General features: G+C 41.5%; 1 protein-coding gene across 1 annotated transcript in view; it reads right to left on the reverse strand.

Moving 5' to 3' along the window:
- IL17REL (interleukin 17 receptor E like) overlaps positions 1 to 14,465 on the reverse strand; it is a 747,013-nt gene that overhangs the window by 280,391 nt on the left and 452,157 nt on the right. The window lies entirely within an intron of this gene.

A 14,465-nucleotide genomic window follows, 5' to 3' on the forward strand; every position in this document is an offset into this window, starting at 1 on the left:
CGCTTTTGAAAATTACTTAATTGCTATAGGAGGTGACAGGTTCTCCCCAGCACGGAAAAAAGCTCTGTTAATACACAACCTGGGGATTGAAGGACGCAGAATCCTAGATGGATTAGCTGGTAGTCAAACATTGGATGATGATGATGCAGATGTTTATGACCAAACTGTGAAGAAGTTACGGGATCATTTTGAACCGCGGAAAAACATAAGTTTTGAAAGGCACAAGTTTTTCCAAAGAGCGCAAGAACAGAATGAATCAGTGGAGTCATATGTTGCGTGTCTCAGGTCACTGAGTTACTCGTGCGAATTCGAACAATTGGCAGATTCTTTGATAAGGGATCAACTACTCAGATGCACTAATAACCTGAAAATTCAAGAAAAGCTCCTAGCGAGGGACATGAAGTTGGATGAGGCGCTGGATATGGCAAGAAGTATTGAGCGAACGTCTCATTATGTGAAAGAACTTAAAGAGGATAAACAAATGGCTACGGCCATGTCAGTTTGCTCAGTTGACCAGAAGAAGAGAAGTAACTCTCTCACACCAAGAAGAGGGAACTGGAGTGCGAAGGGTTCCTGTTTCAGGTGTGGAAATTTTAGACATACTGCAAACTTTCCATCATGTCCGGCCAGGTACGCGGAATGTTTCAGGTGCAAGGGAAAAGGACATTTTGCCAATCTCTGCAAAGCTGGCTCAATAAACCTGATAGAATCAACGATGGACACAAGATCTAACCATGAAGAGGAAGTCAAGAGAAATTATAACATTCAAGAGATCTCAGCTAATCAGGAACCAAATACAAAGTTTGTATTTGAGATATCCACCATTCAAGGTGATGGGAATGGACCAAGCGATATATTCCAAGTGGATGGATGTGACGTGGAGATGAAGGTTGACACATGTTCTCCGTGGACAATAGTATCCAGAGACACACTAGTAAACATATTAAAGAAAGAAGAGAATTTGATTAGATCCACGAACGTCAAAGCATGCGGTTATGCAGAATCAGCAATTGACATTATGGGGGAGTTTCCAGCCAAGATCGTATACAAAGGAAAAGTTTGTCAAGCCAACATAATTGTGTCCAGGAGAGGCTCGTCCTTACTAGGATGGGAAGAGCAAAAGAATCTTGGAGTGAGGGTTCAAGCTAGTGCATCAAATCCCATATCCATAGCGGAAGTAGGAGACATTTGGTCAAGGAACTTTCCTGAAGTATTTTCGGAGGAACTTGGGAAACTAAAAAACTTTGAACACCACATCAAACTCAAAAAAGGGGCACAACCTATGCAACACAAGGTGAGGCAAGTTCCATTGAGAATGAAGAGTCAATTAACTGGGGAACTCAAGGACTTGATGAGAAAAGGTGTGATAGAACCAGTAGTTGCCACGGAGTGGTTATCACCAATTGTGTTGGTGGCCAAGTCGAATGGAAATTTACGGCTGTGTGTCGACCTGCGCAGTCTCAACCAAAATATTGTAGTTGAAAAGCATCCCCTTCCTAACATTCCGGAGACTCTGTCCACTTTAGGTGAACCAAAGTTTTTTTCCATTATAGACCTATCAGCAGCGTACCATCAAGTTCCGCTATCAGAGAGTTCGCAGCATCTTACGGCATTCATCACACCAGATGGCATTTTCCAATTCAAAAGAATGCCATTTGGATTAGCTTCTGCGGCGTCTGTGTTTCAAAGGATTATGGAAGAGGTACTTAGAGGTTTAAAAAGTGTGACAGTTTTTCAGGATGATATTCTAGTGTTTGCTGACACGGAGGCAGAACATGATGATCATCTCAGAGCAGTGTTGAACAGACTCAAGAGAGCTGGTCTAACTGTACAGAGGAGTAAATGTAGAATTACTGTTCAGGAAGTAGACTATCTGGGTCATAGAATATCAAAAGATGGTATTTCTCCTAAGAAATCGCTGGTGGATAGTATAAGTAAGGCACCCCAACCTTGTGACAAAGATCAACTAAGGTCGTTTATGGGATTAGCAGAATACTATCATAAGTTTGTTAACAACTTTGCCACCATTTCCACACCGTTGAGAAATTTACTTAAGAAGAATGTAAGATTTGAATGGTCAAGTGACTGTCAGGCAGCTTTTGAGAGAATCAAGGAGAGTATCATTGGAGCTCCTTCTTTAGGAGGATTTGTGGTGGGAAGGAGGACAATTTTAGAAGTGGATGCAAGCAACCAAGGCTTGGGGGCGGTGTTGACACAATATGACTCTGATAAAGTGGAACACATAATAGCATTTGCATCGAGACCACTGAGGGGAGCTGAGATCAATTACTCAGTGATTGAGAGGGAGGCTTTGGCAGTGTTTTGGGCTGTTGCTCATTTTAAATTCTTCTTGTGGGGGCAAACATTTTTGGTCAAAACTGATCATAAGCCCTTAGTTCAATTACTGGGTGGTGTTGAATGGTCTAAAAGCTCGCCCAGAGTGTCAAGGTGGATGGTGGACTTGTTAGCCTATGACTTTAAGATTGTGCATGTGGCAGGCAAAAACAATATAGTTGCGGATTGCTTATCTAGACTACCAGTTGAGGAGAAAGAGGTTGAGGGAGTGCATTATGAGCAGAGGGTGGTAATTGCTGAAGTGGAAAATAATGCCATAAGCAAGGAAGAGTGGGAGTCTGCCAGCAAAGAAGACATGGTATTGCAACAGGTCAAGTGTTGGACCAAGACAGGGTGGCCTCACAAGACAGAGGTGGAAAAAAGTTTTGAATGCTATTATAATATAAAGGATGAACTCAGTATATCAGAAGATGGGATTCATCTTAGAAAAGGTTTGAAGGTCATACCACCTGGTGGTATCAGGCCTACACTGGTAAATTTAGCTCATCAAGGACATTTGGGTATGGCTGGCACAAAGAGACAGATTAGAGAGTCCTATTGGTGGCCGGGAATTGATGGGGAAGTTGACAGGTGTGTTAGAGATTGTTATGATTGTATAAGGAGTGATAAAACCAAGGTTGTAAGAGTTGCACCCATGAAACCTGTAAGTGTTCCCTCTGAGCCTTGGAAGAAGGTGGCGGTAGACTTAATAGGCCCTTTACAAGACTTGGGGGGGGACCTCAAATACCTAATAGTTATGGTAGATTATCACACTAAGTGGATTGAGTACAGGGCTATTAGAGAAGCTACAACCGAACAGATGATTGCATTCTTTGAAGATATCTTTTACAAGGAAGGCTTTCCAACAGAATTGATATCGGACAATGGTGTCCAATTCACTTCATGTAAAATAATGGAGTTTTTCAGGAAGTATGGTATAAGACATTATAGAACGGCCCTTTATCACCCTAGAGCTAATGGACTTGTAGAAAGAGCGAACAGGTTTATAAAGGGAGGGTTACAACTGGCCATGGCTGCAAGGTTAGATTGGAAGAAACTTCTAAGAGAAATGATTTGGGGCTATTGTATCACACCGCATACTGTAACCAAGATTTCTCCCTTTATGTCTCTTAAAGGGAGGCAACCGGGATCTCAATTGTGTCCAGGGTGGTTGAATTTGGATAAGTCAGTCAACATTGATAGAAGTAAGATTGTGACATTAATCAAGGAGGCTCAAAGTGGTTATGAAAACAGGTTCAATTCTGACAAGAAATGTAAGAGGTTGGATGTGAAGGAAGGTGAGTGGGTGTATATAAGGAATCCCAGATTGTCACCTAAGTGCACTGTTAGCAAGTTCTTAGGGCCAAAAAGAATAGCTAAGGTAAGAAACAATGTGGTGATTTTAGAAGGAGGAGAATGTTGGTCAATGTCAAGTTTAGTAAAGAGTAATTTCAATGAAGATCTTCCAGAGTGTGAGAGTCAAGATAGTATTATAGAAAGAACACAGGATTCAGGGAACAACAGTGTTGAGCCAGAGAATACTGATGAAGGTACGAGGAGAACAAGGAGCAAACCTTCATGGTTGAGAGATTATGTTGAGTAAAACTTTGTGTTTGAAGGAGGGAGATGTGTTAAGATGTTAAACAATTACAGTGAAATAATGAGGACAGCATATTTGTTCAATGGTAGAAATGCAACCAGTTTATATTATGCTGTATGTAAATAGTTCAAGTTATGTGTGCATTAGTCTAGGCAAAGTATATATATACAAGGCACCATGGTGACTTCATTTCATTCCAGTTTGAGATTCGAGAGATCGAAGGTTCTGAAAGGCAGTTGAGTTGATTCTCCGTGGCGGAGCCTGCTGCCGCATGTTTATACTGAATAAACATTTCGTTTGATGTTACGTGTGACGGCGCTTAATTTAACAGATGTCTCCCTTCCCTTGGCCCTTCTCAGGCTCTTTACCACAGTTAACGAAGGCTGGAGGAATGACTCCCTTCCCCAGGCACATCTCAGACTATTCTCAGGATCTTTATCACAGTTCACAGAGGCTGGGGGATAGACTCCCTCACCCAGGCCCTTCTCAAGGTCCTTATTTTGGGTGGGGGTCCCAACCCCATGTTCACAGGCCTGGTGTACATCCTTACCAGATACTGTGAAGAGGAAGAGTGATTGTGATGCTCTTCCTATGAGGGTGTGGGTCCCAGACCTGTGTTTCTCTCTCTGATTTCTCTGGCAGTCCTGGCTCACACTTTTGCCAGGTACTGCACTGAAGAAGAGGACTTGTGATTTTCTTCTCAAATGGGTGTGGGTCCCAGACCCGTTATTCTTTCTCCTTCACAGCGCCACCAACCATCACAGTCACTGAGGTACCTCTAGGGTGTTTATTGGTCTGACTGACTGTCTGGCTGACCTCTCTGGTCAGCCTTGGGCTTTCTGGCATGCTTCTTGATGTTCTCTGTGGTTTCTTATGGTTCTCTGGGAGCTGTGTTGAGCCCAGAGTGCACCTCTCCTCTGGGGCTATTTTGCTTCCCTTGGCAGCACTTTTCCACTGCTTATTTTACCTGGATGTGGGAATTTCCTACTCTCTGGTCGGTCCATCATCTCGGGACCAGTTTGGAACCTCTTTGCCTTTCCGTCTGGGTTCCACCTAACAACCCTGTTGCTTCTTTGCTCCGGTCAGTGTCTACACTTGCGGTTCCTCCAGGGCAGGTCTCTCTCTCTCTGCTTGGTTTTCCCTTTTCTATTTTGTATTGACCTTGGCTAATCACAATTCCTGAAACACTAGAGTGCTCCATAGTGTTTGGAGGATCGCTCTTCATTCCTTTGCACCTCCTCCTCGTTCCAGCGTTTTCCTGTGAGCTCTCTCTAAGGTAGACCTGACTCTTCTTCATCCGGGTACCATTACCATAGATCTCTCTTGGGTCAACTATATTCTTCCTCGTCCCAGCACTGTTACTACTATGTACATGACACATGTACATGGGATGGCAAGGTGGGGGAGGGTTAGGTGAGGGGGATCAAGGGGCAGTATACTGCATTTTCCCTGAATAGACATCTCTAGTCCCACAGGGGGGTCCCTCTTTATAAGATCCTCCGCTGAGTACCACCCCCAGGGTGACTATCGATTGCATGATCATCTCCCTGGATCATGGGAAGGGGCTCACCCTCAGGGAGAATTGACGAGATCCAAGCATTTATCATAGTCTATAATACACTCCTAATATTTGTTCCAAACTGGTCCAGTATGGCATCATCACGTTAATGTGTTGATGCATGTTTTTCAGAAATGAGTCTGTGTTTTGAATTAAGCCCTTTAAGGTAGGTTACACATCACACACAAGTATCCAGGCTTCTATGAGCCAGGTCCATTACTGCTTCACCAATTACCATTTCTTAACCTGGAGGTAAGCGGGCAACATTGAATGGAGATTGCTGTAATCCCTACATTGGACAAAATAGCAACTTAGGTTTTACAGAAGGTATCCTTAACACGGCCAGGCCCTTTCTCTCCAAATAGAACTGTACCAACATAGCCAGAGCTATCACAGGCTCTATGTTGGACTACTGTAATGTATTCTTCCTAGGGACTTCCTCTAAAAATCTTGAAAAATTGCAAGTAATTCAGAACAGTGCTCTGAGTGCAACCCAAGGTATCTCTAAGAGAGAACATATCACTGCCAATAGAAAATCATCCCACTGGCTCCCAATAAAGGAGAAGGTTATATTCAAAGCCCTGACTCTCACCCATAATTGCATCCACCTCTCTGCACCGGCCTACCTGTCACAAAGAATCTACCCCGCCACATCTCTAAGGCCTACCAGACCATCTTACGCAAACATGCTCACTGTGCCCAGGGTAAAAAGAGCCAGAGCAGGGGGCTTCAGCTTTCCCTACCTTGCCTCCCTACACTGGAACGCCCTTCCCACAACTCTTGCGGCCTAATCTTAACTCACTGCCTTCCGTAAAGCTATGAAAACCACATTGTTCACTTGATCAACACTACAGTCCCGTGGGACTACTCGCCTCACCCCTGAGAACCTGAAAACATACTGCTGCTGCAACTAGACTACTGTACTAATGTTTTCCAATGCACAATATGTATAATGTAAATGTTTAAATGTACCTCGCTGCAACTAAGCTTTCTGCAAGTAACAGCGCCATGATGCCCTTGGGCTGTTTATGTGCTATACCAATGTAAAAATAAATAAAATAAATCCTCTCTTTTATCACTTTCTAACTCCACATACTTGAACTGCAGGAGTTGGTTAAAAATTGAGACTTTCAGCACAGTATGAACATTCAAAAATACATGAGGTATGTGTGATATTTTTGTAAACTTTGTATACTGTGTAACTAGAGCCCACTTTAGTATGAAATCTTATACCACTACATTATTCGCACGATTGTGCTGGCATCATGTTTTCCATTTTTTTCAATGGTTCATTTCAGATTAAGCATAGGTGTGATACAGGTATGTATGAGACATTCTATCCAGTGATACCTTTAGATGAACTATTTCACATTGTAAATAAGAAATACAATATAGTTTGCACATATTATGTTTTGTAACTGTTATAGATCCCTGAAGAAGGATGGGACGTCCGAAATTCGTTGGCTGAATACAAGTGTTTTAGAACATCACTTTGTGATGTTACTATTCTTTTCAACTATTAGAAATATTGGATGTGTAGTGAATGAAATACATTGTCAGAATAAATTATATAAGAGGGAATAAAAAGGAGTAAAATTATAATGTTATATACCGTTTAGGGTTTACTCGCTGCTGACAAGGACATTGCCAGCACATTGTTACAATCACTTCCTTCAATGCCATTGGGTGTGTGATGTCACTTCCGCTACTGCTAGCAATTTAGTGATCTAGGTCCAAGTCAACACATACAGTCATTTTAGCGTGTTATGTGGTATCTGTAATCCTCCCACAAGAACTACACTGTGTTAACCTAAAATAATATAAAATAGCTGAAATGGGAAAGTATGATGGAACCCGCATAAAAACAACCTCTGCATGAAAAGATCTACCTGAAACGGGTTTCATTACGAGTTGGGGGTAATGGTTAACCCGGCATATCAGTTCAATACTGGCAGATTTACTGTCTGTCGAATTCAGGGTTTAGTGAAATAACTCCAGTGGTTTTCCAAACTCTGCATATTTTCCCCCCAACTAAAATATGGTTTAAATTACAAAATGGCAACAAAATAAATTGTTACTGTATTGAAGAGAAATACAGGTATTTTCTTTCAAAACAAAAAATATGTATATTTGGAGCAAAGGAAGGGGGAAATGTAGGCATCTCTGTGGCCAACCGATCCCCCCATTAAACGTGAAATCAATGGAATGGTTACTATTGGCGTTTTTCTGCAGTTACAAATGTACGATAGTATATACGTCACTATGCTCATTGAATGTGGGAATGGGGAAAAATAATATACACTTTAAGGTCATCACTCTTAGAGATATTTTAATGAATGTGTGGCTTCTTCACTAAACTGGCAATTCTTTACATCTAAAACATGTTCAAATTACGCATAAAGCTACAATTACAAATGATGCAAAGAATTGGCGTTCACCAATAACACCAGAATTAATGTAATCAGAGAACTGTCACATTTATTACATTTTACAGGTAAGTGTAATGTTGTGGGATATTATAATGCATTTGCAGTTTGATTAAAACTCAAATGTGTTTAAATACATGTATTAAAGGTAGTTTATGTCAACATTACCCAATCACAAGCACCGTATCCACTGTATCCACAAAAACCTAAAATACCGTGCCTGCTTCACTAATTGTTCACACACTTTCCCTTGAAAGAAGCAGCACAGGTTGTTTTAGCATAATTTTGGTTTAGGGAAATAGTTCTGGGTTCCATTGATCTGTACACAATTGGCAAACATGGCATTTCTGGAATACCTTCAGAAGGTGCGCTGAAAAATAAGTCTGGGTGATTGAACCACCTGCACTTAGTTAAAGAGTATGTGCACATTATTTTGTATATAGAATCTGAAAGCTGCGTGGCTGATTATCATTGATGACACATCAACCTGCTCCTGAAAAATGATATTAAGAAGAAACCAAAGTAGCCTGCACTGTCAATACATGTTTACAAATATCTGACCCATTTAACATATGTATGTGTTCACTGTGGTGTGGATATCATAGAGGAATAATGGTAGGTCAAAATACATTTTATCACTTTCAGATTATTCCTGCTTGAAACAAAATAATTTTGTCTCGCATAGTTTCTTCTTAATCTCTGAACAGTGAGTATGTTCAGAAATACCACTGTGACAGTGGAATTTATCATTGACTATAGCTCTACTAAAATGCCCACCCAAATAATAACAATGACCTATGTGCTTGAAAAATGTGGAATGTATGAAATAAACAAAAAAATACACTGAGGTGCTTAACATTTTTCTGGGGAAAATGCAGGGACGTCCTTTAGGGGTCGCCGGGGTCGCAACTGCGACCTCTGAGGTCTCCCTTGCGACCTCTGGTAAAAAAAAAAAAGGAGTGGCTGGCTTTCCTTTTCAGGCCCCTTAAAAAAAAAATAAGAACAGGTGTGCCACAAGTCTAACACTTTCAGCACTGGCCCTAAATAAGAAAGAATAGGAATACAAAATAATCTGTCTTTCTAGAATTCTATACAATAATTGCTAGACTCATTAAAGGTTTATTTCGGGCACACTTCGGGGGGTGCGTCACTGATGTAGTCTGTTCTTAAACGCCTGAACTCAGCCTTTCATCCTTTTGAGGTTGATAAATGAGTACCAACACAGGTTGGGTGAAATTGAGTGTATATTTTTTCTATATAAAGCGCTTAAGCGTAAGCGCTATATAATAACACATTATCATTTGGTCATGGACGTCTGCTTGCATTCACAGTAATTTGGTAATGTGGGCCTATACACACTGATCTAAACGATACATATGGCGATCCATTCTTGTATGAAATGTACATCTCATTATAGTGATATCATAACCATATTTTTCGTAGTGTACAATGCTATGTGATGCCACTCCCTGTTTTGTCAACGGGTGAAAGGTCGTGTTCCATAGCTTCCCGCGATATCACTTCAGGGTGGGTCAAATGACATCACTTCCAGTGATGTTATCAGGGCGTCAAGGGTCGTGTGATGTCACTTCCGCTACCCCTGGCATTTTGGTGAAATGACGTCCCTGGGAAAATGTTTCATGCACGATTCACTGAACCCTACACATTTTCAGATTCTCATGTTAACATTCAGGAGGGCCTTATGTTGGAAAGCTGCTACAGCATCTTAGCAGTCTAGGGAAAACTTCACAAATGAGGAAGGTGGTTGGCTCCTTCAAGGAAAACCAATTATTCCGGGCACATACAGAAGCCTGTTGTGTACTTAAAACTCTGCAAACTCATTTACCTACAATGAGCCTATGATTTGATGGTACTTGTGTATGTGGAGGGGGTGTTGTCAATTTACCAGGGAGTGTGATGTATCTGTGGGTCCTCTAATGGCAGATTTGATGTCTGATATTACATCTTAAAGAGCACAAAAAATGAATATGGAATAATGATGTTCTGTGCCGGTTTTCTGAGACTCGCCCTCTTATTCCAGTGTTTCCCTACTTCAACAAATGTGGAGAGGATTGTGCCAGCAGTCTTACTCAAGAAGCAGCAGATCATTCCTCTGAGGTGAATCTTTTGAAATACAGATTAGATGCATGTGCTACGCCAGAAAACAAGTTATGAACCTATATAGACTGATGGAACAAGCAGAAAAACACAAACTAGAAAAGTAAATCAGAAAAAAAGACTTTAAACTTAACACTTTCCCATATAAGGTTATTTAATAACCTCCCTTGAGTATGAACAACTGTGTCAGACTAAAAATAATTCCTTTAATAATTTTCAGTTCAATGATCTTGTGCCAATGCATAATTTTGAGAACTGTTTTACAGGCATATAAAACATAAAATACTTCAAACTCCAACATACGTGTTAATGCCCAATTGTCACTTAATAAAAGCATACCTAAATGACAGAAAACTGAAAACATATCATAACAAATAAAATACATACATATAGAAAGGTATTCATAAATCACATAAAAGAAAACCACAATAAAAAAATAAAAAAACATAACTATCACATGTCACCTGGTTTAGAGAGCTTTGAAGAGGGGTACTGTTCGATATTAAAAGCAACCAGTTCTCTCTATATCTGACTTGAGGATGCACATAATTAATGATTTTCTAGACTTGAGGGATATGTGCTGCTGATGAAAGCATCCTGATATACTATCAAAAATCAGAGTGCCATTCACTTTGTGCCAATCACTTTACTCGATGAAAAGGCCCAAAAACATCAATGTGTTCCCTATCTTTCATCGTTCATCAATCCATGATAATTCAGCCTATGTATCAAAGACAAACACTGTTACTCTCAGCTTTGACTCATTATACGTTTAGCATATTCTGTGAATGCTCCTATGAAATCCTCGTTACAACTGAGAATTCTCCTATCACATTCCTTATCTATTCAGTTTATCTCTTCTTCATAGAAGATCTAAATATTCAAGACATTAGCCAATTCATTTACTCCACCTTCCACATGTCCTGGACATGGACCTGATAATCAGAAATCTCTGGCGCCCCCCGTTCCCAGTTTCAAGCTCTATGAAGATTAATTTTCACCTTTGCACATAGGCCCAATGTCCTCTGCTTCAACGCAATATAGGCAATATAATTATATTTCCTCTCCAATTCTCTTAAGATAACCTCAAGTTTGCCAAGCTCCCATTGAACAACATTAAATGCCGCTGACTGCTTTGGAACGTACAGAGGGGCACTAACTGCTGAACAAGAAATTCTGCAAGGCATGTAATGATCGAAAGATAAACTGGTGAGAACCTTAACATACCACTTCAATGAATGTCATAAATTACCAATTTTAGGGAACTCCACTCTATGGAGTAGTATCATCACTAAATATATCTGTCCTGCCTACCTTATGATGGGTCTATCTGGGTCACTGTGAAGTACATTACAAAATATTTACTGCCGCCTCGGACCCTGACATAATTCAAATGCTACCTCCTAAATACAGAATTTTGCATCATGATCACCCTGCTCCAAAGTCTGGAGGCGGGGTAGCCATTATTTTTAAAAACCCAGTAAAAAGCTCCATAATTCCGCTTTCTCACAACCTGGCTTCTGAAACTATGCTGATTGGACTTCAGCCATCCCCTGCTAGCTCAATTCACTTCTTAATAACCTACCGGCCGCCTGGCCACGTCACTAATCAATTTCTCAATACTTTTGCCCAACTGGACGCTGACCTTTCTCTCTTACACTCTAACCGAATCCTTTTAGAAGACTTAATTCTCCATCTGAATGCTTCTGATGACCTACAAGCCAGTACATTTTTTGTGGATTACAGGACTGCACTTTTACACTCAGAAATCGTTGCCGTACTCATTTAGAAGGGAACCAGCTTGTCTTAATCTTTTCTGACTTTGATGGGCTTTTGGTGTTCCCTCCTCGCCCTCTGAACTGGTCTGACCATTTTCTTCTTCCTTTTTCGCTCCCTTTCTTTCGACCAAAAGTGAAACGGGTGGCTCTCTTTAAACTTTGCTGATACTGGGCTAGGGTTTCCTCTGAAGCCATGTCAAGCTCTTTTATCGCCCTCACAGGTAAGGGAATAACTAATTACTCTAAAGATCCATGCAGTGCCTTGATTGACGCTGTTCAAGCCACAGCAGATAGTCTTGCTTCTCTCACGCAGTCCCTTTGTCGGGCTCACCCATCTACTTCTTGGTACTCTCCTACACTTACGCTCCTGAAACAAACATGTCAGAGAGTGGAACGCAGTTGGCTTTCTAATTCGGACTCTGCGGCACAGTCGTTCTACCTACAGGCTCGTACCATCTACAATGCCGCTATATAAAAAAGCTAAGGCTGATTTTTATGCAAACCACATTCTCACCGCCTCCTGCTCTGCGCATGAGTTGTTCCGAGTTACTAAGGAACTGACACCTCCTGAAAAAAGCCCTCTAACATCTTTATTAACTCAGGCCCACTGTGATCATATTGCTGTTTTTTTTAGGGATAAGATTCTTAATATTCGTCAACTGATCAGTCTAGAAAGACCACTACTGACTGACCCCCTTGTGGCTCTTGCTGCGATGGGGGAATCTTTGCCTAGCGTCTTTCACTTTAATACATTGACAGACAGTGTGGTCTCTACTGTTCTGGGAAAACTTCGATCAGCCTCTCCCAGGGATCATATCCCACTTGTCTGGCTACAAGAGGCTTGCAGTAATCTTACTGTCCTTCTCACTGCTTCACTTGATTAATCTTTTACTACTGGACACATTTCCCCTTTCCCTTGAGCATTAAGTAATCTCTCCACTACCAAAGAAATCCCATCTTCACCCTGCGTTGGTGGAAAATGATTGCCCTATTTCCATTCTCCCTGTTCCGATAAAGCTTATGGACTTGATTGTCACTCAGCAACTATCTGCCTTCCTGGAGGCTAACATGCTCCTCCATCCTTTTCAATCCAGATTCCGCCCCGAAATGGGATGTGAATCTGTGATGGTGGCATTGATGGATGATATTGCCCTCCTGCAGGATTGCAGAGAGGTGGGAGCTTTGATTCTTCTCGACCTCTCTCTGGTCTTTGATAGAGTTGATCACCAGAGGCTGCTTCAGTGTCTTTGTGAGGCGGGTGTCTCGGGCACCCCGATTAAATGGTTTTCTTCTATTTTGACGGAATGGGTCCAAACGATTTCTCTTCCACCATTCACTTCCCTGCCAACTGTACTGAAGTGTGGAGTTCCACATGGCTCCACCTGTCCCCATTGCTTTTCAATCTTTATAAACAGTGCCACACGGAGGTTCTCTTAGTTGGCTCTAATATGGAGGGTCAGCTATGGACCAATGACTACTGGCCTTCTTCTTTTGGTTCATGTCCTGAGCCCTCTCCCTTGGTAAAAAGTATTGGGATCACATGTATGTCCACAGGTTCCCGGGAAGCCAAGGCTTCCCCAGTTTGCTAGATGGGCTTCATAAAATCTAAGGTTTAAAAACAAAAAGTCTCCACCTTCTCCCAGCTCCTCTCAGATCAAAAATCGTTACAGCCTCTATCATGAGCTCCCTAGATTATCGCAATGTAATCTACCTTGGCCAACCTGAGAGGCTACTCCAACACCTCCAAACTCTTCAGAACGCCAAAGCATGTCTTACCCTTGGAGCCCCTAGATTTGCTCACTCCAGCAAACTGCTGCGTCAGTTACACTGGCTTCCCATCAGAAGCAGAGTCAAGTCCAAGGTTCTCTGCATGGTTCATCGTGCCATCCATGTTATAGGAGCTGAATATTTACGTTCCATGATTCAGCCTTACATCCCCAAGTGCCTACCGCTTTCAACAACCAAATCTTTGCTACTTGTTCCTAGATTCTCTCGGGCCAGAGCTGGTGGGAGATCTTTTTCTGTTCTCGCTCCCATGCTTTGGAACACCTTGCCTCCAGACCTTTGCAAACCTCGAGAGTTTTTTCCATTCCATAATGCGTTACAAATATACCTGTTTTCAGCCTAATCACATTAGCTACTCTCTCACCCATAGTGCCTCGATACCTTGCAGTCTTTGTGTGCTCTACAAATATCGCATACAATACAAAAGTGTCCCACTGATGATCAACTCAAACATAATAAATGCATATCACATGTCTAATATGATTACAAATATGATTTAAAAAAGTGCAGGTAAGTTTGGGTCGTAAATGTTAACAAGAGTGAGCTTAGCCTAATCGTTTCACAAGGAGAACACAAACGATCTATCATCACTGTCAGTATTAATTTGAACCCATTGGGAGTGCAATTACCTGTAAGCATTTATGATGAATGTTGCAGTAACACATCTAATTTCTTTCTGTATTTACTTGTAACCTATCACATTCTGAGCCCTAATGATGTTGCCATCCTCTCTGGTATACCACATAGTGCTTTTACACAGTATAAGGATCGCTCAGGGGTAACGTGCTTGCCTTGGAAGCAAGACGACACGGAGCAACACAGGTTCGATCCCCGGGTCCGCACTTAGAAACCTCTGGGTATTATAT

The sequence above is a fragment of the Ambystoma mexicanum genome, chromosome 12 (assembly GCF_040938575.1).
Source record: "Ambystoma mexicanum isolate Mex_15411 chromosome 12, UKY_AmexF1_1, whole genome shotgun sequence".
NCBI lineage: Eukaryota > Metazoa > Chordata > Amphibia > Caudata > Ambystomatidae > Ambystoma > Ambystoma mexicanum.